A 19,056-nucleotide genomic window follows, 5' to 3' on the forward strand; every position below is an offset into this window, starting at 1 on the left:
TCTGCCTACTTGCAAATAAGCAAGCTAGTTCACAAATACTTAATTCTGAGTTAATAGATCAGAAAATATGTAACTTCTAAGAAAATCATGAAGGCTTTTAACAAAAGAAATTAATCCCTTAAAATGACATTGGATGTTGGAGGGGACGTGGGAAAATGGACACTAATACAATGTTGGTGGAGTTGTGAACTGATCCAACCATTCTGGAGCGCAATCTGGAACTACATTCATAGTTATGAAACTGTGCATACCCTTTGATCCAGCAGTGTCTCTCCTGGGCTTATATATCCCAGAGAGATCTTAAAGGAGGGAAAGGGATCTGTATGTGCCAAAATGTTTGTAGCAGTCCTTTTCATAGTTACAAGAAACTGGAAACTGAATGAATGCCCATCAGGTGGACAATGACTAAATAAATTGTGGTATATGAATATTATGGAATATTATTTTTCGGTAAGAAATGACCAGCAGGATGATTTCAGAAAGGCCTGGAGAGACTTACACGAACTGATGCTGAGTGAAATGAGCAGGGACAGGAGATCATTATATACTTCAACAACAATACTATATAATGATCAATTCTGATAGATGTGGCCCTCTTCAACAGATGATTGAGGCCAGTTCTAATGGTCTTGTAATGAGAGCCATCTATACCAGATTGTATGGATCACAACATAGTATTTTTACTCTTTTTGTTATTGTTTGCTTGCATTTTGTTTTCTTTCTCATTTTTTGTCCTTTTTGATATGATTTTTCTTGTGCAGCAAGAAAAGTGTATAAATATGTATGTATATATTGGACTTAACATATATTTTATCATGTTTAACATACATTGGATTACTTGCTATCTAGGGGAAGGGATGAGGAAAGGGGGGAAATTGGAACACAAGGTTTTGCAAAGACAGTGTTGAAAAATTATCCATGCATATGTTTGAAAATAAAAAGCTTTAATAAAAAAGATGATATTGGATTTCATATTGGTTATCAACTGATACTTTTATTGTGAGGTTTAAGTGCCAATATGTGGGTTGCATGCTGTTTGAGCTCTTAAGGCTACAGTAAGTTATCTCTTCAAAGCAGCAAGGCACCTGAGGGAACCACCATGACCACTCTCTCCCCTCAGGCTGATGGAAACAGGCCAGGAATCTGAGCCAAGAGCCTTGGACGTAACAGTGCTCCCCAATTTCCAGACTTGCTTCCATCCATCACTGAAGAGAGAATTCCTTGTAGAGATGGGGCCCAGTCCCTTCATCACCATCAGCAGTAATGGCTAACACTATATTAATATAGTATAATATTAATATCACAGCATTAATACTATATTAATAATAATAAATGCTACCATTAGGCAGATAGCACTGGAGCCCTGGGAATGGCTGTGCACATGGGGCCACCAGCCTTCACAGTGCAGAGGGGTCGGCCATCCCTGCCAGCCACCGAACACAGGGTAGATAAGCCAGGCTAGCAGAAGCAGGGGGTACCCTGAGGCAGAGACAGAAGTCCGCCTGTGCCGGGCAAGTCAGACAAACAGCTCTTCCCTTCATACCCTGAGGGAAACAGATCAGCACTCTGAGCTCAGGAGCCTTGGGAGAAGTGTTGCTTCCAGCCCAGTGTCCTCAGCTATCACCCATGGAGGCTACCACTGTGGGGATGCATCCTGGCAAGTGTTCCTGTAAGGGCTGCAGCCACAGTTGCTCAAGGCTCAAAAAGAAAGCTCTGGCCACCAAAGTCATTGTCAAATGGTTCAGCCTTAGAAACTTGGTATGATTTTATCAGTAGAAATAACCTTAAAGAAGTGTCTCTCTCTCTCTCTCTCTCTCTCTCTCTCTCTCTCTCTCTATATATATATATATATATATATATATATATATATATATAATTTCCTGATTAAATGTGAACAACCTTGAGATCAGGATTGCCTTACTTTTCTGTACATGCCAGCTATTATTACTTTTTGTGATGTTCATATTTAGTGAGATATCAAATTCCCTTGAATTTGGAAGCAATTTACTGAATACATTAAGCAAGGATAGGATTCAGACGGAATCTTTCTGGGTCTAAGAGGACTTCAAATTCAATAACCATCCTTGGAAATTACAGGGAAGAGACACCACTGGTTGTTAGGAAAGGAGGATTTTTTTTAATTGTCAATATCTTTTGTTTGCTCTTTCTCACATAATACCCATCTCCCAGTCCTAGGCATTCTCATTGGCTAGCTCTCATGCCTGGAATTCTCTTTCTCTTTTGCACACTTTGGCTTCCTCTAAGCCACAGCTAAAATCTTACCTTTTGCAATGACCTTTTTCCAATTCCCTTGAAGTCTAATCCCTCCCCTCTATCAATTATATCCAACTTACATATATCTGTCTTCTTGTACACAATGCATGTGGTTTTCTCCATTATACTGTGAGATCCATGAGAGCAGAAGCTGTCTTTTGGCTTTTCTTTGATTGTTTAGCACTTGGCATAGTGAACCATGTAGTAGATTCTTAAGAAATGTTTATCGGTTCACTGACTTATGTTTACCCCATAGCTCTTCCTTTTCCTACTCCAAGAGCCAATTTTTATAGCAGCTTTTTAAAGAAGAGAAAAAACAAATACAGAGAAAGTAATCAATGCATTGAAAATATGTTATATATAAGACAAAGTGTTCTCTTTTATGTACAAGAAGGTATTTAGAAAACAGCAATAACAATTTTAAAGCCACAGGAGGTGAGGTTACCATCCTAAGATAGCAACTTGAGTGTTGAGATCCCCCAATTATCCTTAGGAAAACCAATGACTTCCCTTCAGATCTGTCCTGTATGAAAAAAAGCTCTTTAATCCACCCCTAAATTACTGAAAAAGGATCAAACATTGCTAGCAGTACAAAGGCAGGGGTTCTAGAGTGAATGCTGGTTCTGTGGCAGATCCTGGGCAATGTCCTCAGATGGGATGAGTCTTGTCAATAGAACAACTGAGTGTCTTTGTCCTCCAACACATAATCATTTAATCCCACTCCTGTTGCTTCCCAGAACACCACCAACAATCACTAGTACTGCATTATATGTTTTTGGACTATTTCTTCTTCCCTAATCTTAACTCCCCATACCATAGCTAATGAAGTCAGCTCTGGAATGAGCGAAATATGTTAAAACTCATGCTGGAAGTGGTCAAGGCAACAAGCAGCAAAGGAAACAAGATCTATAAAGTGCTCTGCATAGTGTCTGCATGTGGTAGTCCCTTCTCCTGATAGACCTAAGTATTGACTTCTGGATATATTTAAAAACCTGGAATCTATATTTCCATTCCTGAGTTCTTGTTAAATTGTTTTATTACCATCTGGTTAACCATTTAATGAATTAATTATTATTTCACTTGATCTCTAGGACTGAAATCCAGACTATTAGGAAAGGCTGTCAGAGAAGACTCTAATAAATTGGCCCCTTTGTGCCAAGTTCTAACTGTAGAAGATTTTGAATTAGTCCATCCTATCTAAGCTGAGGCAGCTATGTGGGCACAATGAACCTGAGTTCAAACATTTACTAGCTTCAGGAGCCACAGAAGTTACTGAAACCTCCATTTCCACAACTATAAAATGGGAGTAATAATAGCAAGATCAAATGAGACAATATTTGTGAGGATTTGTGAGGGTCAAATGAAATATTTGTAAAAATCTTAGTACATTGATTGCTCATAGTAGATATTTCATAAATGCTTACTTCAAGAATAGCCAATAAGAAAACAAAACTATTACCCTTTGTAGATGATATGGTGGAGTACTTAGAGAAATCTAGAGGATCACCTAAAAATTTTATTGAAAAAATGAACAACTTTAATAGAAGTTGCAAAAATATGAAAAAAAAACCCACACAAATTATTAGCATTTCTGTATAGCATCAGCAAAGCTCATCAGGAAGAGAAAGAAAAAGTCCACTTAAAATAACTGTAAACAATATAAAATACTGTGAACAATGATAATTTCAGAAAAACCTGGGAAGACTTCTATGAATTGATTTAGAGTAAATTGTGCAGAGCCAAATCATTGTTCACAGAAAGCAGCCCAGCAGTATTACATTTCAAATTAAATTGTAAAGTGGTCATCAAAACAATTTGATACCGGCTAAAAAATAAAGTGGTTGATCAATGGAATAGATTAGGTGCACATATGTAGTAAGAAATGACTATACTAATCTAATATTTAATAAACTCAAAGATCTAAAGAATTCCTTGACAAAAATTCCTGGAAAAACTGGAAAGCAGTTTGATATAAACTATGTATTCACATTATACACTAAGATAAGGTCAAAATGGCTACATTGGCAGCCCTCTTTGTAGTGGCTAGAAACTGGAAACTGAGTGGATGCCCATCAGTTGGAGAATGGCTGAATAAATTGTGGTATATGAATGTTATGGAATATTATTGTTCTGTAAGAAATGACCATCAGGATGATTTCAGAAAGGCCTGGAGAGACTTACACGAACTGATGCTGAGTGAAATGAGCAGGACCAGGAGATCATTATATACTTCAACAACAATACTATATGATGACCAGTTCTGATGGACCTGGCCATCCTCAACAACGAGATCAACCAAATCATTTCCAATGGAGCAGTAATGAACTGAACCAGCTATGCCCAGAGAAAGAACTCTGGGTGATGACTAAAAACCATTACATTGAATTCCCAATCCCTATATTTATGCCCACCTGCATTTTCGATTTCCTTCACAAGCTAATTGTACAATATTTCAGAGTCTGATTCTTTTTGTACAGCAAAATAACGTTTTGGTCATGTATACTTATTGTGTATCTAATTTATATTTTAATATATTTTAACATCTACTGGTCATCCTGCCATCTGGTGGAGAGGGTGGGGGGTAAGAGGTGAAAAATTGGAACAAGAGGTTTGGCAATTGTTAATGCTGTAAAGTTACCCATACATATAACCTGTAAATAAAAAGCTATTAAATAAAAAAAATGGCTACATCATTTATATACAAAGGATAATATCATGGTCAAGTTAGGGAAGCATGGGAAGTTTTACTTGTTCTAGCTATAGATAAGAGAAGATTTTATAACCAAATAAGAGAGAATTATGGGGAAAAGTGGATAATTTTGATACATGAAATTAATTTTTTTTAAAGAAACAAAACCAATATAGCCAGGTTTAGAAGGAAAGCAAAACAGCAAATTTCTGTAATAGAGGCCTCATTTCTCAAATATATAGGGAGTGAAGTCAAATTTATAAAAGTAAAAGCCATTCTTCAACTGATAAATGGTCAGAAGGTATGAACAGACAATTTTTTAGAAAGGATCAAAGTTATCTCTAGTTATAAGGAAAAAAAGTGGTCTGAATCACTCTTGGTTAGAAAGGGGGACACTACTATTATACTATTGGTGGAGTTGTGAACTGGTCTAACCATTCTAGAGAAAAATTTGAAACTGTGTCCAAGGGGCTTTAAATCTATCCTTATACTTTGATCTAGCAACACCATTATTAAGTTTGCATCCCAAAGAGATTGAAGAAGAAAGAAAAAGATCTATTTATATAAAAATATTTATAGCAATTCTTTTTATGGTGACAAAGAATTGGAATTTGAGAGAATGCCTACCCATTGGAGAATAGCTGAAAAAGTTGTGATACATATTTTGATGCAATACTATTGTTCTATAAGAAAAGATGATCAGAATGATTTCAGAAAAACCTAGGAAGACCTGTAAATTGATGTAAATTGTTCAGAATCAGATCATTGTTCACAATCACAGCAAAATTAAAACAGTGATTTACTGTGAAAGACTTAGATACTCTGATGAAGTCTGATGAAGACAATGATCCAACATACTTCTAAAAGACTCATGTTGAAAAATGCTATCTACCTCAAGATTTTGAGAACTAATGAACTCAGAATGCAAATTGAAGCATGGTTTTGTTTTTGTTTTTGTTTTTGATTTTATTTTTCTTGCTTTTTTGCAACCTAGATAATATGGAAATATGTTTTGCATGATTTCACATATATAATTGATATATTGTTTGTCTTCTCAATGGGTAGGGGAGGGGCTAGAAGGAGGAAGAAAATTTGGAACTCAGATTTTATAAAAGTTAAATTAGTAGAAAAATGTTCTTCTTTCCTTCCTCCCTCCCTCCTTCCTGCCCTTCTTCCTACTCTTTCTCAATTCCTTCCTTTTTCCTTTCTTCCTTCTTTGTTTTTGTTTTTGCTTTTTGATAGCTCTAGATAATATCTTCTTCCTACCACATGTCTTTGTTTGAGCATTCCTGTATACTTACCATGTTCTATTTTTTATAATAGTTATTAGAACACATCTTATCTTCTAAATGAGCACCAATTTCTGGGAGCATGCACAAGTGACCTACCTGGGTGTTGAATAAGCCTGTTTTTGGAAGTGTGTAATGTCAAATGAATGGAGGCACCAAGCTTTCCACTTCCAAGCATGTAGAGGTATTTATTACATGATTCTTCCCTGTCTATTTACTATGTGGTGAAAAAAAGCATTTTCAATGGCTGCTGAACTGGCACTTAGTATGTATATTCATATGGCAGTAGTTGGCCATATCAGCTTTGCTCTTTCCTTCTGAAATCAGCTCTCCACGTGTATCCAATGTACTCAGAATTCAATCACTCAGAAATCCCACAGTCCATGGTAGGTATGTAATAATTGTTGGTTGAAATGATTCAGTCTTAAAGATTTTCAAGGAAAGAAATCTGCAGCTTCCTTCTATGAACCACTTACCTGCCTGACGACCCTAATATGATTATTATGTTATCATAAATCTTGAGTAGGAAACTGAATACTTGTAATTTTAAGAGGGTGATCTCACAAGGACAGCATTATCTGTTTCAAAGGTGCTCCTAGCTGTTTTTCACATTAAAAGTGTCACCATTCCCCTTTTCCAGTAGCTGGAATGACTCAGACAGAAATCAGAGTAACAACTAGTAATTCTGCCACCTAGGGCAGGTACCATCAAATATGCTTAGGGTGAATAGCATGAAAGTCACACTTAAAACAGCTTCTAAAAACAAATTTATTTGGGGGCTGGGAGTATAACTAACTAGAGTCACCCAAACCTACAGCTTGAAAGGCTGACTCAAGGAGTGAGGGAGGAAGATATGATAGCTTCTAATTAATCATTCTTGCAAATAGGTGCTAAGCTTACTTTTTTTTTTCCTCCCCTGTTGAAGGGATACAAGTACTATTGGTCTCTCTAAATTGTTGTGTCCGGAGACAAATCCCATATCCTCCTACCCTAGTGACAGCTTTGTTAGAAATGCTCTACACATGTGGCATTCATTCACTAACATTCAGCAAGCTGAAATTTGCTTCTCTCTACATCCAACCACCTTGATGTCCTTTTGGGACAACTGCCATTCTCTTCCCAGAGGCTGCTCTGGAAATTAAATGTATTTCAATTTCACCCTGCATAAGAATATTGTAACTCAGTATAATTTATCCTGGGTAAAATCCTTTAAGGAATGGTCCTTATTATAGGATTGCAGTTTTATCTTGATTATGTTGAGGTTTTGAGGAAGATACACAAGACCAAAAGATGTGGCTGAGCAGAAGGCAGTGAATAAGAATGCAAAAGGAAGAGAAGAGAATTATTAAAGGGAGCCCTCCCCTTTCCTAGGGTGCTGGTAGGAGTTGTATTTGATAGCTAAAGGATTAAGGGCCCAGGAAATGGATCTACATTATAGTGTTATAAGGCTCCAGGGAACAAGGTAGATTACCTCTATGAAACTAAGACTATATTTTGGGGGAAAGAACAGGTATTATTAGTATAAAAAAGAGGTTTGAAACAGGATGGGGAAGGTAGCTAATTCACAGGAACAAAATGAAGAATCTTTTTTTTTTTTTAATTTAATAGCCTTTTATTTACAGGATATATGCATGGGTAACTTTACAGCGTTAACAATTGCCAAACCTCTTGTTCCAATTTTTCACCTCTTACCCCCCCCACCCCCTCCCCTAGATGGCAGGATGACCAGTAGATGTTAAATATATTAAAATATAAATTAGATACACAATAAGTATACATGACCAAAACGTTATTTTGCTGTACAAAAAGAATCAGACTCTGAAATATTGTACAATTAGCTTGTGAAGGAAATCAAAAATGCAGGTGTGCATAAATATAGGGATTGGGAATTCAATGTAATGGTTTTTAGTCATCTCCAGAGTTCTTTTTCTGGGCATAGCTAGTTCAGTTCATTACTGCTCCATTAGAAATGATTTGGTTGATCTCGTTGCTGAGGATGGCCTGATCCATCAGAACTGGTCATCATCTAGTATTGTTGTTGAAGTATATAATGATCTCCTGGTCCTGCTCATTTCACTCAGCATCAGTTCGTGTAAGTCTCTCCAGGCCTTTCTGAAATCATCCTGTTGGTCATTTCTTACAGAACAGTAATATTCCATAATATTCATATACCACAATTTATTCAGCCATTCTCCAACTGATGGACATCCATTCAGTTTCCAGTTTTTAGCCACTACAAAAGGGCTGCCACAAACATTCGTGCACATACAGGTCCCTTTCCTTCTTTATAATCTCTTTGGGATATAATCCCAGTAGTAACACTGCTGGATCAAAGGGTATGCACAGTTTGATAACTTTTGAGCATAGTTCCAAACTACTCTCCAAAATGGTTGGATTGTCACAACTCCACCAACAATGTATCAATGTCCCAGTTTTCCCGCATCCCCTCCAACAATCATCATTATTTTTTCCTGTCATCTTAGCCAATCTGACAGGTGTGTAGTGGTATCTTAGAGTTGTCTTAATTTGCATTTCTCTGATTAATAAGGACTTGGAGCATCTTTTCATATGACTAGAAATAGTTTCAATTTCTTCATCTGAGAATTGTCTGTTCATATCCTTTGACCATTTTTCAATTGGAGAATGGCTTGATTTTTTATAAATTAGAGTTAATTCTCTATATATTTTGGAAATGAGGCCTTTATCAGAACCTTTGACTGTAAAAATATTTTCCCAGTTTATTGCTTCCCTTCTAATCTTGTCTGCATTAGTTTTGTTTGTACAAAAACTTTTCAGTTTGGTATAATTGAAATTTTCTACAAAATGAAGAATCTTATCAGCAAAGAAGATGTATTGATAAGATATATAGTTAAGGCAAAAAGGGGATAGGATTAAGGGAGGAATGAAAGGAGTCACTTTTAAAAGTTTAATTTAAAACAATATGATTGAATTCAAACAAGAAGAAAAGATAAGAAATCAAGTCACTAGGACTTGATTTTTTAGAGGCTACCACTTATTTTAGTAGGTCCAAGGAGAAGGAAGGGGCAATGCATAATTGAGTCTGAAGATAAATTCAAGGTAAATTAGGGGAAAATAGACTGGTTGGAACTGGTATTATTCTTTCTATCCACTAGACCAATGGTTCTCAAACTTTTGTTTTCAATATCTTTATCCTATTAAAAATTATTGAGGATCTCTCCAAAGCGTTTTTGTTTATCTGGATTGTGTTTATAGACATTTACCATATTGGAAATAAAAACTATTTTTGAATTTATAGACCCTCTAAAAGGGTTTCAGAGATCCCCAGGATTCTCTAGACCATACTTTGAGAACCACTGCTTTAGACTATCAGGGAAACATACCCATATCACAGACCAATAATTCAACTCATAAACATTAATTAAGTGCTTATTCTATGTCAGTCATTATGTTAAGTGCTGTAATTACAAAGAAGAGGCAAAACAGGCCCCTCTATTCAAGGATGTCATATTCTGATGGGGGAGGCAACAAAATATGTGTGTGTGTGTGCATGTACAAATACACATATGCATGTACAATATACACACACACACATATATATATATATATATATATATATATATACACACTATACTTATTCATTGCCTTCATGTATAGCTCCACTGCCTCTATAGCTGCTCCAACAATGATCTCCAAAGAAAACCATAATGAATGATTGAGATTGTGAAACCAAAGGGGAAACTACAATGGCTCATCTTTAGAGTCAACAACCACAAATTTAACCTATTGGCAAGTGACCAAAGCAGGAACTATGTAATAGGTTGGCTGGGCTCATGGACTCGATGTCTAGAGCTCTGAGCTAGGCCAGTAGTACTAGGATATTAAAAAGTGATTGAGGACTTTGTCCCCAGCCAACACCAAAAGCAAGATGGCTCTCAGAGGGACTAGGGACCAGAGACCCAAGCTAGGCTAGGAGCATGAGGATGTCTAGAGCTGATCTTGGACTCAGACTCCAGCCCAGACCAACAAAAAGGCGTCTCCCAGAAAGATCAAGGGTGTGAAATTGGTATCTAGAATTCCTAGCATCCAGAATCCCAAGGCTGAAGTCACTCAGAGCATACTGTAGAAATAGCAACCCTCCTTCCCCATCCTCCCAACCACCTCACAGTAGATTCCCAGAAGAGCTGGAATTGTAGACTGTCCCCAGAGCTCCCAGCTAGGCCAGTGATGCCAGTTTGATCTAAACAAATCTCTAGCAAAATTACTAAATAATAATAAGCTGTTAAGAATCGAGAGATGCACAAGATACACACCCAGAAGAAAAGGACTCCAAAATATCTACAAGTAAAGACTCAGAAAAACTCAACTTGGGCACAAATCCAATTAGAATCCTTTTAGGGATTCTAGAAATGATACAAGAGTTTTAAAATGTTTTAAAAAATGTTTTTAAAAAAACTAAATTTAATTAATATTAGTAATTTTGATAAAATTAAAAGTTTAAAATATGTTTGGAATGAGTAATAAAAGAATTAGAAAATAAATGAAAGCTTTGGAGAAGAGACTTGGAAAGAGAATTAGCAACTCAACACAAGAAGTACAAAACCTTACTCAAATAACACAACTCCTAAAAATTAGAATGGATTTTATCAAAGTTGATGACTCCATGAGACAACAAGAAATACTGAAGCAAAGTCAAAAGATTGGGGAAAATATTTTTTTAAATGTCTCAATAAAGAACTGACCTGGAAAACAGATAAAAGAGAGATCATTTTAAAATTACTAGACTACCAAAAAAAAATCCCAACCTCCCCCCAAAAGTCTAGAAATCATATTTCAAGAAATCATGAAAGAAACCTATCTATGTCTTTTAGATATAGAGGACAAGATTACAGAGGTCACATCCTGAAAGTAGCCCTAAAATTAGAACTCCCAGAAATATCATAGCCAAAACCCAAAGTTCTTTTATTAATGGAAAAAAAAATACTGCCAAGTAGCTAGAAAGAAAGAGTCCTGGTACTAAGAAGCTACAGTCAAAATCTCACAATATTTAAACGACACTATTAGAAAGGAGAAAGGAGCATGGAATATGATGTTCCAAAAGGGAAAAGTTAAAAGCTTACAACCAAAAATAAGCAGAAAATCTGAATGGAATCCTATAGGGAAAAAAATTAAATTTTAGTGAAATAGAAGACTTCCAAGCATTTCTGATAAATGAGATAGAACTTTTTAAGGGTGAAGTGTGCATTCTAGTAGAGGAGGGGTGATATTAGAATCCCATGAGAACTATGATATTAGTATGTTTTGTCAGCATGGGAGCATGTTTTGTTATATTATGATGATATTCAAAGAAAAAATGAAGTGGAGGGAAGTACCCCTAGGAAAAAAGTGGAAAAATGAGAGAGTCTTATCCATTCAAATTAGCATAGGGCACAAGTAGAAGTTTATGAAAACAAGGGAAGTAGTGGGGGAAGTAAGCATCATTCAAACTTTAACCAGATGCAGGGTGAAGTGAGAAGAAACAGGAAAACAGTTTGTACTGTAACAATTTTATAAAAGAAACAATTTTGAATGACTTAAGAACTCTGATCAATGTAATATTCAATCACTGTTCCAGAAGACCAATGATGACGAATGGTATCTGCCTCCTGACAGAGAGATGATGGACTATATAAACAAAGCAAGACACATTTTTTGCTCATGGTCAAAATGAGGATTTGTTTTTCCTGACCACGCTTATTAGTTGTGATAGTTTTGTTTTTCTTACCTTTTTTTTTTCCAGTGGGAGAGGAAAAATGGGAGGGAGAGAGGAGAAATGCTTGTTAATTTTTAAACAATATAATTTTTTTAAAATATGGAATAAATTAAAGGTGGTACCAGAAAGAAAGACAGAAGATTTTAGGGGGAATAGGGCTCCTTCAATGCCTTTAGTGAGTCTACTAAAGTATTATGTTAGTTACTCTGGGGTCAGTCCCTGGGAAGCTTAGGTGGAAGGGAGGTCAGATTTAACTTGTTTGAAATGTTTAGCGTGCCATCAGTAACTCAACACCTTAATAGAACTGGAGCTTCTGAAAAAGCACATCCAAGAGAAGGTGAAAATACTGCAGTCTTTAAGGACTGAGGTAGCCAATATTTCAGGCTTTTAAAAACAATGGAAATACTGTATGTTCTCTGCTATCTACCCTGAAAGGAGCACTGGGCTATTAAGCAATTGTACACATACCTTAGTGTATAAGATAACCAAATTGCTAGTTATAGGAGATTTTCAATTACGGAAGTACTGACTGGACGGCCATACCTGGAGGGATAAGGTTGGCAATATGGTAGTAGAACATGTGGGAATTCTTTCCATTTCAGTAGGTACAGAAGCTTAATAAGGAAGAGAATAGCCCTAGTGAGGGTTTTAAGTCACAGCAGGTAAACAGAAATCTAAGATGGGGAGGTAATGGAGAATCTGGGAAGCACTGATAACAAACACTGCTAACATTCAGATTGGTATAAAAACCGACAGGCAAAGGAGGAAGGACAAAGCCATTGAACTCTGTAATTTATATTTTTCATTCACCAAAAGACGGTCATATATAAACAAATGAAACATGATAAGCAAGAGGAAAATAATGGGCATCCAGATCTGCTAATATCTTTAGGTGACCTTGATGAATATATGAAAAGGAAGAGAAACCTAGGATTATAAGGAAGAATTCGATTTTCTAGTGTTTCAGAACAGTCTAGTACCTTGGCAGCCAAGTTTATTTGGTTGGATTAACGAAGGAGGTCAAGGAAGACTTTTGGGCTCAGTTCCCAAATGGGACAATTAGCTTTGCTTTGTTCCATGACCACACATTGTGCTCCTGACCTTGAACACTCATCCCACAAAGTCACAGAGTGCATCCCTGCTACTGGAAAGTCTCACATAGGTGACAGAGCAATACTTTTAATCCAACTTAATACAGCTTCCAAAAGTTTGTTGTAGGCCAATATCTGTGCTCTGTATAAAGTGCTCAAATTGTGAGCACAAAACTTTGTCAGGTTCATTTGTAAATTTCTTTGTATTTAGTTTGCAATATTTATGACAGATATAGAGGCTAGACCCATAACTTTAGTGGCACCTTCTCTGCCACGTAGTCTTAGAAAGTTGTCTAGATCACTGACTAGACAATTTGAATGATTTGACCAGGGTCCCATAACCAGTACTGTCAGAAGCCCTCTTTATAACAAATCAGTACGACCAATCAAAGCAAATCAGTACCCAGGTAATGTCTGAAAAAAACATGGAAAAAAACAAAAAACCAAAAATAACTTCAGAAGGGAAACAAACATGGTAATTTTGTCATTCTCTTAAATTAAAATTTATTAAAAATAAAAAAATTAATGGTGCTTCAGCATCTATCTGTTCCATACTGCTTCTCTATTTATTATAGATTTGTAGATAATTACAAAACTTTAATTTATTTGGCCAATGTCTCATTTCAGGAAATTATAGGGAGTAAAATAGTTGAAATTGGCACATCATGTATATTAAATATAATTTATTAACACTAAATCACAATGAATATTGATTTTTAAGGCTATTTTAAAAAAAATTTCCATAGAGTTTTAAACTTTTCTATGTTTTCAAGCTGGGAGACAGTGGTAAATATTTGTTCATTGTGAGAGGGGCTATAGAAGGAAATGTGTACTCAAAAAAAAAATTGATCTCTAAATTCTTTAAGTTATATAGTTGTGCTTTTTTATAATGGGATATTTTTCTGCAAAAAAGCCAAGAGCAAGATACATAATTCATACATACACATTTATGTATATATGTATACATATAGATTTATGTGTGTATATATATGTATATGTGTATATGTGTGTGCATATATATGTACACACACATATGTGTGTATGAGTGAATAAAGAATTTATTACATTTTTACTGTGTGCGAAGCATAAGTGATAGGGATTCACACACACACACACACACACAAATCCTTCTTCTCAAGGACCTTACATTTTAATGAGAGTTAAACACAAGGAAGATTTCAGCTTTGAATCAGATGGAAAAGTCTTGTCTTTAGGGTACAGGGATGAAGATAAAAATGATCTCCTCTTTAATGTTATTCCACTGATTTAAAAAAAAATATCATTTTCTCATGTTGAGTCCTTTGGTGGAACCAAGGACTTTGGTAGCAAGAACTTTCCTATCTGGATCTTCAGCAGCTGTGGGCAGTATCCCTAAAGCAGCACTTACCAGGCTGAATGTACCAGGATGATAGCTGAGGGCAATGGGCTATAGAAGCATTGCTACTCCTAAGGCTCCTGGGTTCAGGGTCCTGAACTGTCTCTGAGGAAGATGGAAGATCAAGGAGAAGGGAAATGTGCTCATGATGGTCTGGCTTTCCTGACACTTGCTGAACCATTCATTGTAATTCACATGCTGTATTCTCCTTATACATATAGTCCTTCGGGCCAATTTAAATTGTTATTCTCTGGAGTTTATCACAGTTTTCTGCGACCTGTACTATGGAGCATTATTGAGACAGTAAAGAGTAAGGAGAGGAACAAACTTTTGTGGAGCAATCTGCTAATGAGGGAAAGCACTCTTTTAGCATGTTCCAGATCACGCCCATACTAAATCTGGGCAATCCCTCCCCTGGTACAGATTGAAACTACTCCATACCATCACATCTTATTCCATTTGTCTTTTTTTCCCTCCTTGTAAATTTTTCACTGAAGAACTAGGCAATACAATGGATATAACCTAACCTAGTGAACAGAAGTCTGCACTTGGGAGTCAGGAAGCCCTAGATTCATATCCTCAAATAATCCTTAGTTGAACCTGGGCAAGTCACTTAACTTCAATTAGCCTCAGTCTCAGTTTCTTTATCTATTAACTGTGGGTAATAATGTCATTTATTTCATTGATTTATGAGGATCAATCAGTTAGCAAGCAAATGAGATAACTGCCTCAAGTCTTTGGTGGATTTTAAAACACTGTAGAAATGTAGCTATTATTATATAGAGGCCTTTCTCTGGTTCTTATAGGTACTAGTGTGCTTCTTGGACCCATTATTTGGTAAATACTAAAGCCTGCTTGATCCCTCCATGGATCATTATGTTGATTTTTGGGTCATCTCTGAACATGTTTCCTCCCCCTTCCTCCCCCCCTCCCCCCAAAGGTCTGCATTCATAGGAGCTCAGCAGGAAATATGTTGGATTTAAAAGATTCATCTTTGTCACAGAGATCTGTGAAAACATTGCCAAACAGTACCAAGCCTGTTCTCCTAGTGGTTCATCTGGGTTCATCTGCAACAAGTAGAAGGAGAAAGGGGGTAGGGATGAGAAAGTAGAGGTAAAAAAGAAGAAAATCATTGAGGGTATGCATTTCGTCCTCACTTTGCACCAAAGAGATGGAATCAAAGGTTGGAGGACTTTAAGGAGGTGTACATCTCCAACTGACAAACTGGTGGATTGTATAAGATTGAGCCATGAATATCGGCCTGAAGTTGGAGAAGAAAGGAAACACTACTACTGGTACCCCACCCCCTTGTAAATCAGGGAGTCACAGGCCCCAACAAGAGTTTGGGGCAGGGCTTTATGAGAACAGCCCTCATCATCATGGGTGAAAACCACTGAAGGGATTTACAAACTCATTTAGAGTTAAGGAATACTTAATCAAGAATATCTATTTTGTCTGAATAAAACTTTGTAATATTGTGACTTGTTACTCTTTTTCAATTATTTTAGTTGTGAACAACTCTCTGTGACCCCATTTGGTATTTTCTTGACAGAGATACTGGAGTAGTATGATATTTCCTTCTCCAGTTCATTTTGCAGATGAAACTCATAAGTGGGTTGCTCAGGGTCATACAGCTAGTATGTGTCTGAGGCTGGATTTGAACTAAGGAAGATAGGTGTTCCTGACTCCAGGCCTGGCCTTCTATCTAGCTGTCCCAATATTGTGAATCATGTACCTGAAAACTGGGAAGAAAACTGAGAATTTTTTGGTAGAGAATTTAGGGGATTAAGAGGGTAACATGTTAGATAAGTACTCTAAGAGGATAAGAAAATCATCTTAAAGTGCATCCCTCCCATTATGAAAGTCTCTGACACAAGAGTTAAAAACATAAGGAAAAATTTAAATCACCAGTATGGATTTATGTAATCTTTTAAAGCTATACAAAGTCTTGTCAAGTCAATAGATATTAATTAGGTACCTACTATATGCCTTATCTTCATAAGCTCAGGGGATCTATGATCGCAAGGCTCATGGATCACCTTAGTGTTTACATATAGGAAGTTCTTAATGGTTTAGATAAGATTCTAGAGCTGGGGTTCATAACTATTATTTATGTATCATGGTCTTCTTTGACAGTTCCTTAAAACTGATCCTCACCTTCTCCAAATAATATTTTAAATACACAATAGCAAACACATAAGATTACAAAATTACAAATATATTGAAATAGTATCAAAATTTATTGAAATGCCTGCTTTACCTTTTTTTATATGCTGTCATGAATACATAGGCAAGTAAAGATGCTTGAATGCTGCTAACTGTAATCAACATCACCCCAGGCCTTTTCCTTGGATCTACCCATGTTCCCAAAAGAGCAACCTCAACCTCTCAGGTACAAAAACCTAAACTGGAAACTTCTACAAAAAGAATCTTTGACAAAGAGTTAAAAAAGTCTTTCATTCATTCTGTGAGTTGAGAGTCAAATTCCAATAGGAGTAGATCCCTGTGGACCACATATTGATTAAGAAAAACTGCAAGTCAACATATAGGTTGTATTTTTTATTTATTTTGTTAAACATTTCTGAATCATATAGGTAGGCTGATTTTTGTGGGGGCTCTGCCAGTCAGTGATATGCAGTTAGACACTTCTGCCCTAAGAAGTCATTGATAGATTTGGGAGATCTGTGAACTCAGATGGGGGAAAACTCACATCTTTATTTCAGTATAATTATCTGGTCCAGACTCTTGTTTTAGGTAAATGAATATTTGTCATCCTGATTGTCTTCAAAGGATCTCCAGAAACAGAATCTTCTTTTCTAAGGAAGAGGATGGATAGAAAGACAGATGGACAGATAAGAGCATTTTTAAGCACTTATAATGCCAGGCCTTATCCTAAATGCTGGGGATACAAATACAATCAACCAAGATAATCCTTCCCCTCAAGAAACTTGTGGTCTAGGGATGAAAGATACATAAAGGGATTTTGGAAAGAGGTTGGGAAGGAGGAAGGGGAAGAGAGGGAATAAGCACTAATATTGTGTCCACTGTGTGTCACGAACTGTGCTAAGTTTTTTAAAAAGACAAAACAAAACAAATATTCTCTCAACAACCTTGGGATCCAGTGTTATCGTGATCCTCATTTTATAATTGAGGAAATTAAGGCAGAGGTTACTGACCTGTTGCTCAGTCATAAAACTAGTAAGTGTCTGAGGCCAGATTTGCACCTCTAGGAGATTATTCAACCCAAGACCTGGTGAGGTACCCAGGAAGGTAAAGCAAAAATTTCACCTCTGAGCAAGAGAAGCCAAGGGTACAATCCAAAAGTTGTATTGGGGTGTGTTGGAGATATGGTTGAAGACCATACAGTCTCATAGGAATTTAGAGACTGAAGGGAAGTTGGAAATCACTTAATATTATAGAAACTCCTCACTTTATAGAGGAAAAAATAGAAGCCCAATGAAGTGACTATTCCAAAGTCATATAGCAGAAGATGCAGAGACAGAATTAAAGTCATATTCCTTCAACACACCCCAAGAAAGCTTTGCAAACATGATGAAAGACTATCCCAATAATGGCTTTAGCAAGAAGATGAGAGAAAATCTGCTAACTATAAATATGATAAATATAAATATTTAATAATATAATATTTTTAAAATAAAATATAAATATAATAAATATAAAATATAAATCCCAGTTTTTCATGACCAGTATTGAAGCATTATTTCCTGGACCTGTCGCAGTTGCAAAGAAAGGGGCTGATTGATAGCTAATGGATAGATGGGCAATCTGACTGACAGACATCAAGGCTGCCATGATTATTCTTGGAGGGTGGATGCCTTCCATTCTGGGTTCTTAAGGTGGTATGTTGCAGAAAAGGTAGCTACCTACATTGGTGGAAGGAGTTTCCCGTACCAATAAAATATAATAAAATAAAAGGACTAGTTAGTCCCTTTTCCTGAACCAATCTTTTTAGGTTTTTTTGATATGATAATATCCCCGCCCCCAAATGAGGGTTTTTATCAGTTGAAATGGCATTAAAGAGGCATTACCCTCTGCTTTCTCCCTGCACCTAAGGACCATGAGACCTTTCCCTCCGATTTGATGCGGAAGCCTTCCTTATGTGTGGTGTCCCCTATTAGAATGAGAGCTCTTCTGAGAGCAGGGACTGTCTTGCTATATAATTTATCTCCAGACCTTACTTAGCACAGTACTTTGCACATAGTAAATGCTTAAGAGATGCTTGTTTGCTTCATTCATTCATTCATTCTCAGCCCAGCCTGTCTCGATTCCTTGGGGCATACGATTCAAGCCCAACACACAAAATCCTTCAGGCACCTGCCCTGGAAACGACTGCCTCCAGCTCAGATCCCACCTCCACGCCACGCTCCACCTTTCCCTCCTCTTCCTAACTAATTTTAAAGAGATTTTCCAGGGGAAGGGACGGGAGGTAGGGCTGCCAAAGGGGGCGGGACCAGGCGTCCCCATCCCTCCATTCTCGCATCCACCGCCCTTGCCGGCACCCCTTATCAATGCCTCGCTAGGAAACCCAGCCTGGAAACCCCTTGGGGTCCCACCCACCCCGCGTCCGAGGACCCAGTAACTCGGCG

The sequence above is a fragment of the Sarcophilus harrisii genome, chromosome 4, assembly GCF_902635505.1.
Source record: "Sarcophilus harrisii chromosome 4, mSarHar1.11, whole genome shotgun sequence".
In the NCBI taxonomy this organism is placed as follows: Eukaryota; Metazoa; Chordata; class Mammalia; order Dasyuromorphia; family Dasyuridae; genus Sarcophilus; species Sarcophilus harrisii.